This window comes from Sipha flava, unplaced genomic scaffold (genome assembly GCF_003268045.1).
Source record: "Sipha flava isolate LNK unplaced genomic scaffold, YSA_version1 38_pilon_pilon, whole genome shotgun sequence".
Lineage (NCBI taxonomy): Eukaryota > Metazoa > Arthropoda > Insecta > Hemiptera > Aphididae > Sipha > Sipha flava.
Genome location: NW_020273099.1, coordinates 65,864 through 78,170, shown reverse-complemented (window position 1 = coordinate 78,170; position 12,307 = coordinate 65,864).

Genomic DNA, 12,307 nt, shown 5'->3' with positions numbered 1-12,307 from the left:
TTGCTTCGCCGCATTTTGTTCGCAAAATGTGGAAAAAAAACATTTTTGGTAAAAACATAAAATACTGGTTAGAATAAAAACCTTTGTAAAATTGAATTAATCACTATGCGTGAAATATGAACCGAGTCTGTACGTAAACGAAGAAAAATTAACACTTTTATTGTATAACTACGATAGGAAATAAATATTTCAATGTTAAAAATAATAGTGTTATACCATATATTAATTCAACCATTCGTGGCTATCTTGCAGTGTATTTTATTTTTTGTTCAACGCTACAATAATTATGTTGTGACAACCATTTACGGTGAATCGTACTAATCTGCTTATTAACCTCTAGATTAATTGTACAAAAAAGTAAATCAAATGATTAAAATTTAAATCATATTTTTTCTTATTTATTTTATTAAACTTTATGTGATTCTTATTTATCAAAATTTGATGGGAAAATAGTAATATTTTGAATACTGTCGATACATATGAACAAATATTTTTAAAAACATAATTTTAATTATTCCATTGCATATCGAATAATTTTCATTATTAATATACTAAATAACACGATTTGAATACATCGATTAAACATTTAAACTTTGAATACTGACTAATATTACATCACATGAGTGGTATATTTCCTATTAATTTATGAATATTATTTTTTCGCCGACCATCACCGCGAAGTGCGCTTGTATTACTCCTTTAGATGTAAGAAACAACATGAAAATAGTGAACGCATACTAGTTTTCTCCCGAAATCAAAAAGGTCAATAATTTTTATACGAATAACTTACTGACTATATACGAGTTTCCTCCCAACGTACCCTAAATTTTATCGTAAATGAAAAGGGTCTAGGAACAGTTGCAGGTAATAAATATATAAGTGGTTCCTAACATTTTTAAACTTAATGTATCTAAATAAGTTTATAGTTTCAAAGTCGTAATTTTTTACTTTTGTTATACTTAATATTTTACACGATTATACCTATACGACTGAACATTAAGATAATATACATTTTTGTGTAATGATAAGTTATAATTCAAACCAGACTATAAAGAATAATATGCGTTATCGTAAATAATCAAGTTTCGTGTAGTTGATTTTTAACACTCGTTCACATTGTAAGATTTTATTTTTATAAATTCTTAAGCAATTTTGAATTTTTGAACTAATTTTTAGAAATTTTTTAAATGAAGTGCATAACACGTTAGTAAACCTTCAACAAAAAACGCAGAACTCTACAACCAAATAAGTATAGCTTTTTTAAAGTAGACGAAAATTATAAAGTAAGTTGAACCATTATAATCCATAATAAACACTTAGATTAGCTTTGCATTAATAACTTTAATTGTATAGAGCTGTTATATATTTATGAACCACTATTTAATTCTATACGAGAGGCAACTGGTGTGAAAATTCTTGGGAGGCAACTCGTATATTATTATGAATTACCTGGTCATCGGAAGCACCTTGCGTAAATTAACCTTTTCATTTACGATAAGGATGGGAGACAATACGTATAATTTGGGAGGCAAATAGTATGCATCAAAAATAACATGATTGTCTCCGTTTGACTTGCAAAAATCGCAATATGATGGCATTCTTTAATATAAAGGAGGTGTCCTTAAAACGATTTTCCAATAAACTATTTAAAAATTTTAACGCATGTAATAAATAGGATTTTATATTTTTTGAATATACTGTTTATGGCATCAATATCAACTGAAGTTTATATAAATATCATATACAATTCACGATTGTGTTCAAATTTCTCAGGCATAAATTTATTAATATCATTGGCTTATTCTAATTTATATTTCAATTTTAAGAAAAGTACACACAATACTATAAACGTTAGTTTTAGTTTTTCCATATAGCTAAATTATAGGCTGTATATATATTTAATTTAGGTCAAGGTTAGTTGAAAATCCAAAGCAACAACAATTTATTAAAATAAAATAATTCAAATTCAGAAAATAGATCAATGATTAAAATGTTATTTCGTTTTTTATTTTTACTTTAAAATGTAGTTGACAATGAATTTTCGTGTTCAAAATGCTCCTATCAATAACTTAAATTTGAATTGAATTATAATTCAGAGTTTTACACTTTACATTTTCCTTTCATGAAGTAATTAATATATTATTAGATATCTAAAAAGAAAATATTTAAAAATTAAAGACATTAAAAAAAATCAGAATAACAAACCTCAAAAAAAATAAATAAATAAATTTAACTTTATAATGCAAACTTCTTAACAGAAGTAGAACAAACAAAAAATGTCTATACAAGAATATTTGAAACTAATGAGATCATGATTATATTCCATAAAATTGTAATTGATAATTTTTTATTTGTAAATATTATCGATTCTATGTCGAATTTTCATATTTTTAATAGTGTACGAGTATAATGTGTAATGATGTCATAATATGAAACAATTATTCAACAATCCAACAATTTAATTTTGTTGTAAATCTTAAGCTTGTAAAATTGGAAAGGAAATGTGTTAAAAAGAAAACACCTATACTTCATGGAACGCAATCGTGTTTCGTTTTATGTAATATTAAAAGGTTAACGAGCACAATTATGTTACAGCGACCCGAGATAGAAAAAATCTTACAATAGACTTATTATTTCAACTATATTATTATATTCTAACACAAATTTATTATTTAAACTATGTTTTTCCCGTATAAACATAAACATTCATGTCAATAACAAAGAGTATTAGCGCTAATTTAATTCGTTGGGAGTTCAATAAAAAAAATATTAATACGATTAAATTATTTTTATTTATACGAGTAAAATTAATTTCTTATGAAATTTGCTTAAAGAACAATGTAAGTATTTACTCAATAAATAACATATCACCACGCGTCACTATTATGAACCCTGCTGAAAATTTGATGCGGATAGGTTGATAATCGAAAACTTACAGACACTCCGAAATTAAGGCCTTGTGTTCACACATATTACATGCTTTCTATTTCGTATTCTTTCTATTTCATTGTCTAAAGCAAACATTTAGTTTACTAATATCTTACAACGTTAAAGAAGAAAAAGAGATGACCATCAGTTTTTCACCATTTAAAGCATAAACCCACTGGATAGGTATTACCATTTAAGAAATGAAAAAGTAACTGGCATTCAATGATTTGATCATAGGGAGAGGAGATATCGAGAACTAAGCACACTTATATCTAGAAGGGTGCAAGAGTTCAAATATTTAAAAACGTTACTGACACAAAAAATGATGAACTGTTCGAAATTAAATCAAGACTCAAATTCAGTAATAAATGTAACAACGGACTAAATAAGATGTTAAAGATGAAAATGATATCAAAGAACTTCAAGATATAGATTTATCATACATCTAATCGTTCAGAGATAATATACGGATGTGAAGTGTGAACATTGCGAAAATCAAAACAAAACAAACTGTTGATATTCGAAAGAAAAATATTAATGAGAATCTTCGGGCCGTGTATAAATGAAATTACGGGAGAATAGAGAACTCGATAAAATAAAGAACTTAAACAGTAGTATCAAAGACTTGATTTAATAAGGGAAACATGCATGGAGAAAATAGGAAATATTAGCGTGGATAAAAACCTTTAGAGCGACCGTGGATAAGAAAGGAAAATTAAGTCAGGAATAATATACATTATATTATAATGGTTCCAAATTTCGAATCATATGTATTGACGATGGTTAAGGCAAAGTAGCGTGACATATATTTGAATGCATGATCTAATAGTCGAATTCAAAGAAAAAGAAGATTTTGGATTTTAATATTAAATATGTTTCGTGTTCTTATAACTGAAAAATATACATGAGATATTGTAGTTTTTAACAATAATTTTATTTTATTAATTGTATTTTTGTAGTTATTGTTTAGTATTAGGTTAGATGTAGATAATCAGGGAACGAAGATTCACAAGTTCTTTTAGTTTAATGGGTAAGTAAATCCAACTTGTCTCTCAAATAAAGTAAGTTTACATCTCCACCATGTATACTGTTATTTATTTACTTTTTGAGCGGTTTTATACTTATTGACCAACTCCATGTATACTACTGTATAATAAAATTAAATACTATTTTATAGGAACACTTTTTTAAAAACGATTTTAAATGGTATCAGGTTATTTGAACACAGCTTATTCTCTATATATTATTTTTTAACCTTTAACATGTTCATGGCTAGAATATTTACTTAAAGTTTTGTATTATCTATAATATAATAGAAATATGTTATATGATAGCATTTTAGTAAACAACGCGGTCCATTGTCTCAATGATAAGACTAAATAAAATAATGTGTTACAAAAATATTTGTCTTTACATAAATATACTATCTACTGACTAATATCTACGTAATAAAAACAGCTCAACTAAGATATTTTTAACTATGAAAACCATTTGATAGTGTATAAAGTTTAAATTATTTTATTAAAAATATCTTTCAATTATTCATAATCCAAATAGGTATCCTACATCAAAAATATATAATTATAAATTGAATCAGTCAGGGAGGTATTTAACCTAAGGATAACCAGGGCTACATCCCTGGGCGGCAAATGTTGATGAACGGCAAAAATCTGAACAAATATGAAATTTTTAAAAATTTATTTATTTTATTTGATTTAAAATTTTTTATAACAAACCATTTTTATTTTTATCAAAAATAATACTTAATTATTTTTAACTTAAAACGTATACAAAAATATAAATGCTAAAGAAGTGTTATTAAAGCTGTATATTAACATTTATATAACATTTATAATACCACATATATTATATATCATCATAAATCACAATTAGTAAGTAGGTATTAGTATTGATAATACATAGTATTATTTAAAATAAATAGGCATCAGTATATTTGGTTCGTGTTTTTATCAATTTATAGCAAAATGTTAATATTTTCCCCCTTTAAATAGTATTTTGGATATCATCGACTGTTGGCAGCCGATTATATTTTAATATAATTATTATTATATAATATTAAGAAAATATATTATTTTATTATAATATTAAGATATTAGGTATATTAAGAAAATTGTAATATAATGTCTGGTTTTTCATAAAATTATTTCTATTAATGTTGTATATAGAATAGTCATAATGTATATTAAATTAATATTATTAATTGATTACGTGTGACTGACTCAATGTGTTAAAGTGTTTATTTAATTTTTATACTATTTTATTTATTTGTATGAGTTGACTAAAATAAGTGATGCAGAAAAGTGGTACTTATTATAAAAAAAGCTGCTAAATTAAAATTATATAAAAAAATATTTCCTTTCCACAATCACCATTAAAGTATACAACTTCCACGTACAGTATTGGAAATCAATATATTGTTTAAAAAACAAAAATATGTGATCTATTTCCTTACATAGAAATAGTCTCAAAAATATTTTCCAGCTTTAAACTGTTCAGCTGAAAGGTTATTTACAACATTAAAATGGATTAAAAATTACTCGTGATCGCAGTTAACTGAAGATCATTTGAACAGTTTGACTATTCTCAACATTGAGAACAACATTTATAGGGATATTAATTATGAGAACATTATTAATAAATTTGCTCATAAAAAATGCCGTCGTCAATTTTTTAAGTTCTGGACTTAATTGGTCCATGTGTGTTTTTTTAATTTTGTCACAAATATATTTATAAATGATACGACAGTTTTGTATTTTTATATTATGATTTATGACTCATGAGAATTGTTTTTTTTTTCCAATAAAGGTTATTGTTTATGATACATATTATGACTATACTTAATGTAAATTCTACGTCAATATTTGAATAATCTTTTATATTATAATCATAAGGGTGACAAAAATGATTAGCCTTGGGCCTCATAAACTATAAATACATCACTGAAATCAGTATGTATTTTAAATTTTCATCGGTTTTGGAAATATTATGGAAAATACAACAACTTTATAAGTCAAGTAACGTAATTGATGTACCTAACTTTATTATGTACTATTATCTACCTCTTTATATCTTGGATTACTAATTCGATAACTTTGTAAAATAAAATTTAAAAAATCATATTTGTCGAAATAGATATACATTTTTATTACACTTCATGTACTTCATTATTGTATTTTTTTAATTTTTTTTATTAAAAAGATATTAATATTAAATTATTATACCTCAATAATAAATAAATTCATAAAGGTAATAATGATAAAAATTATAATTTACTGTTATTTCACTGTTTAATTATAACTTATGCATAAATTATTAATTATTTAGAGATACAAAACTATTTGATCATTGTCATAAAATTACACTTAAAATGGTCTTATCTTTTTTTCTAGTGACTTTCTTACTTCTATTTCTTTTCAGTCTAATATTATTATTTTTTTCTTCGGCGATAGAATTTAGCACCGAGTAGTGGGAGTTTTTAATATTTTACTCGGTTTGCGTTTCTTCATTCATCCCAATCGTCATTATAGTGATTATGTTTAACCGTTTTAAAGTTTGTATTACAATTCGTGACCTTTAAACTTACTACGACTAAGTTGGACATTTTTTATAATTTTGATATACTTAAAAATTTTAAAAAAAGGACCATGATACATATTATCATTGTTTTACGCAATACATCAAAAAGTATTTGAGGTTTACCTGTCATACAAGTTGAATAAAAAATTAATGCGATTCATGTTAGTGATTCTTTCACAGTCGTATTAGATCAATGTATTGCCTATAGACACGATTTTTAGGCGTTATTTTTGTTTCATTCATAATAGTCTCGCGGTGTTTGACTGACATATTATATAGTATATACTATTATATTCAATACTTCATACTTCTTAGAATAATAAAAAAAATTCCGCAATATTATGAGCATTATGCTTGTTTTAGTATTAAACAAAAAGTAATTATATTTCAACTATTATACTTAATTTTAAAAACAAATATAGTTTGTATAAAATTATAGAACTCAGAAATCACCATTTTACTAAAACAATGGTATAAAAAATATATAATTAGGAATACAACCTTGTAACTAAAATATACACCGATTTTCACAAAAACATATGCAATTTTCCTTCGGGAGTTTTTTGTAATGATATAATTTTGGTTTAGATAACAAGTTTGTGTACCAAACAACTGTACAGATTTTATAAAGTTAGAAATTATATTTTTGTTATTCGTATCATTAATATTGCTATATGTACTCAGAATATTAGTTATAGATATTTAAGTATTTGGATATAACACGAACTATGTGTAGGTTAGTAGGACGAATGTCTTATTGTCAAATTTTTTTACATACATTTGAAAGCAATTTTGAATCAAACAATTCAACACCGATTTTAAGCGAAAGTTGAAAAACTATTGGTACGTTTATTGAATATTTTATTATAAATCTGACACTCAAGTCACGAATAACAATAATCATATTCTTGTAATAAATTAAAAAATATTAAGACAAAATAGTAATAGTTTTATTAAATTAAATACAAACTGAAAACCTGAATTCATAAGAAGTTATTTTTTAAGAAATTATGAAAAAAATTGAAAAATTACCTAATTAAAATAAATTCTAATCAAAATTATGAAAAATACATAGTGAAAATAAGAAATCACGTATAAAATTCAAGTAATTTAATTTTAAATCCTACAAATTCTGTCACTAATTTTATGAGCTAGGGAAATTTTGTAAATGTTATCCAGGAGATAATCTGATATATCATACTGATCTAAATTAATTGTTTTATCTTGATAAAAGTTAACAGCATTTGTTTCTAATGTAAAATAATCAGTATCATTGAATAATAATCTAGTATGATTATCGTATTCAGTCCCGTATTTAGGGGGCGGGGGGTTGCATAGGTAGGCACATGCCCGGGGGCGTCAAGTCTCAGGGGCGGCAAAATATTTTAGAAACTTACTTTTAAAAATGATGTACCTAATGAAAAAAAAAAATAAAACAACAAAAAAAAGAAAATAGTAAGTTTTATTATGTTATGATTTGTTTAATTTGTTAATTACAAAAAGAATCAAACGATTTTCATAATAAAATAATAAGCAAAATAAATTATATGCTCATGGGCTCCAAATTTTTAAATACGGGCCTGATCGTATTATTTCATTTTAACGTAATAATATAGTATTTAGTACTTGTTACTATAACTTATATTTCCTATAAAGGCAATAATCTATACCAAGATTATATGATCATCCAGTTAAATTTCCTAATAATTAATAATTTTAAAAATTATATTTATAAAAATAATTAGAATCGTGATCAATTGTTTCGTCCATCCGAAATGTTAACTTATTTTACCTAAACTTATATGAAATATCTTAAACTAATATGATTTTTGGGAATTCAATTTAATGTAAAACAATTATGTAATATTATATAATAATATTTGTATGATTACGATGAATTGTAAATCATATTCATATTTTTTTTTTTTTTTTTATTAATTTTAAAAATATTTTATATCATAATAGGATACAAATAGTGTGTATATTAGATTATTTTGAGCTACAGAAAAAATAATTTTTTTTTTGATACATTGATACAGTTTTTATATTTATAGCAATGTAGTGAAAATAAAACGAATCAACAATTGACATCAACTTTTAAATTATAATATTGTATAAATCATAATTATTATAATATAATGCCAAAAAAAAAATGAATGAGTGATAAGAAAAATGCACTAAAATAATAAAAACCTAAAAACTAAATTATTTATGATATTATAAAAAAATGTAATCTATGATTTCTATTAAAAACACGGAGCTAAAGCCTTGATGAAACATTACAATTATGGTATATATTAATATAATAATAATATATTGATTATATATTACAATCATAGGTATATTATTGTTATTAATATTATACTCGTAATATATAACATAAAATGTTAACACTTTTATTAAAAATAATTAACAGTTTATATTTAGGACTTTTTGAGGATTAGTACTTTAGAAAAAAAGTAACAAACTTAAAAAGATAATTTTATGATAAAATCATGATTATGTTTTTATCAAAATATTAATATCAAGAAAAAAACAAAAAACAACTACTGTTGTATGATATTCTAAATATGTAATTGTTAACAAATAACAAGTAAAAACACAATATAGTAAAACTGATGACCTATCACTCGATACTCATTGTAATTAAATTACTTCACTTAAAATTAAAAATATCTGTTTCATTTATTTTTGATGATATTAACAATTAAATCCAATTTACTACCTATTTCGAAGATAAAATAAAACCTCAGTAAAGTCATTGAATATCGACATTTTATTTTTTAAGAAATATTTTGTCTAGAAAATGATTAGTATTTTTAATAGATTTATACAATTGAATAACTTAATGTATAATTATAAAAATGTGTTGTTTTTATTGTATTATATATTTTTATGACTATATAGGTAGAAGGGAGAAGATATTTTTACGTGTATATACTCGTAACACATTATACATTTTATCTTAAAAAAACCAAATTGTTGATATGTTGTTATGTCCTTCTAAAATTGATTTTACATTTTGAACACTGAATAGGTTAGTTTTTTTATAGCTATTATAGGTAACATATATTTTTATTAATTCATTATTTATAACTATACAATATGAAAAATTATAAAAATAAAATATCCAACGAGAAACACTTTGTTGTAAATAGTCTAGTATTTATATAATATATTTATTGTATTATTGAAGTAATTTTAATGTTATAAAAACAGATCAATAATAAATTAAATCATTTTTTATTTTTTATGTAGGTATAAGTTTTCAATATAATTTTAAAAATTAGACATTATTTTAGTTGGTCCATCAACTAAAAATTATTTGAAATACAATTTTCACCAATACTAAAATATTTAGATAACATTTAAAATATTCATAATATGATTGTCTGGGATGTTACGTACGTTCTAAATAAATGCGGTATTTATGATATGCAGTGTGAAAATATGTCACATAGCTAAGACCATAAATTTATGAAGACATACGTATAATAGAAAAAGTATTTCGTGACACTAATAATACTAAAAACATAAAAAATATATAAAATTCCAAAAACCCATTAACCTATTAATAATAATTTTAATTATTATTAACATTTATAATAAAATAATGTTAATAAAAAACAACTCTGCTAGAAAAAAAACAGTAAAAATAATTAGTTTAATGAAGAAACTAGTCACTATGGAGCTTACTAAAGAATATTATACTTGGATAATTTTATTTTTTGATTACACAAATCCATGATATGAATCTATGGTTGATGAATTGGAGATCCACATACCAGTTTTTATTTTAATAAAAGAAAAAGAGAAGATATTTTTATATTGTATTGGAAGTATATCACTATTGTTATGGTTTTATTAGAAATAAACTTGGTTGCCCATAATACCAGATTAACCAGTCGTACAACACCATCTCCCAATTAGTTGATTTACGCTTACAATGATTTTTACTTAAATAAATGTATTAACATAATGTAATACTAGATGATAGATACATATACATCACACATATATATCATGTATTTATAAATAATATAATGTAAACGTATATATGTATAACTCGTTTATCGAAATTCTTATTAACCTTTTTCATTTGAGACGTTTTGGTATTTTATTTTTTTATTATGTACTAAGTTTAATTTTCTGTAGATAAATATATTTATATAATACTCATAGTTCTATATTATTAATACATAATATGGATTAAAATTACATTGAAAACTTTGAATTAAAAAGTAAAAATATTCTTTGCTTCGCTTAGAATTCAAATTATCATTTTTAAATTTTCAATATTTTTACAACTATGAAGATTTTACTCAGATATTAAAAATTTATATGATTAGTGGTCATATAACTAAGATAGCCATTGATATTGGAATCAAACTAATAATAATAAATAATACTTTAAATAAATAGGAATATGTAGTCCATAGTTCTAATTTTGGATAAAATAACGTTCATATAGTTACGCAGTATAGTATACTATACTGCGTAACTATATTTGTTAACATCTAAATTATAATTTCATAAAATAGTACTTCAATTACCTATGATTTGTGAGTTATTAAAAAAGAGGTTACCATAATTATTAGTAACATAAGTCTTCAAAAAAATCATTTCTGCCCCCATTAGTTAATTATCATGTATGCCTCTAGCTATTGAAATAAATTTAAGAATCCATCAACAATGGTAAATCATGCAATCTTGTATAATAACATATAAAAAATAGAATAAACCAACCTGTAATGACTGAGTATTTCACTATTCTTACATCATATTATTTTTTGAAAAAATTACAAAACATGGTTCTTAAAATTATAAGAATAACATTTAAATACACTTTTCAGTTATAAGAAAAATAATAAATAAATAGTGAATTGCAATAATTTTAATTAAATCACCGTTAAAAATCACCTGTTTATCACTACGATGAATATTTATGTAAATATTGTCTATGGTTACCGAGGGATTTAAAGTGAAAAAACGTCAAGTCTCTTCCAATCAAAAACTTAGAAAACTCGCCTGTTAATACATAACATAATTATAACCTAACCTAATTATAAATTAACACATTTTAACAAAATTACAGCTTTACTTGTATTAAAGAATACATTCGATTTGATTTTAAATGTAAATAGGTACTATAAAAAACAGTTTTTTGGTAGCCTAGATTTAAATTTTACAATCTTAGAATTTCAACTCGCATATTTTAATTAAAAAATAATGTTATCGTTATTCTTAAAACTAATCATATAATTTATCTATATTTTTTAAATGTTAAAATATAAATTATGAGTATAAATTGAAAATAAATCGAACTATCCATCATTAGCTACCTCATTTCTGAAAATGATTTATAAAGTATTAAAATTCGTAAATATTAATAAGTATACAATATTATTGTCTTGTATTGAAAGATATCAAGAACGAAAATGTCTGTTGCTCTAAGAACCATACCACCTTTCCTATATACACGTTTTGAAAATTCTATGTATAGTTTAAAAATGTTGTCACTTAAAATCAGTACTGAAATAAATAATAACAATAATAACAAAATAATAACAATAAAAATGTTTTAATAAACTTAAACGAATTTTACTAAATGTCAACAAGGTAATTTGATTTCGTCTGTAAAGTATAAATAAAATCTAAAATATGTGGATAATATAGTTACGGGTTTCACGCACAAGTGATTGACTGTATAACCGGAGCGACTATCGGTGCGTCCAGAAGTCTGCCACGTTTTGATGGTCCACTTTGTTCGCCTTCTGTCCAT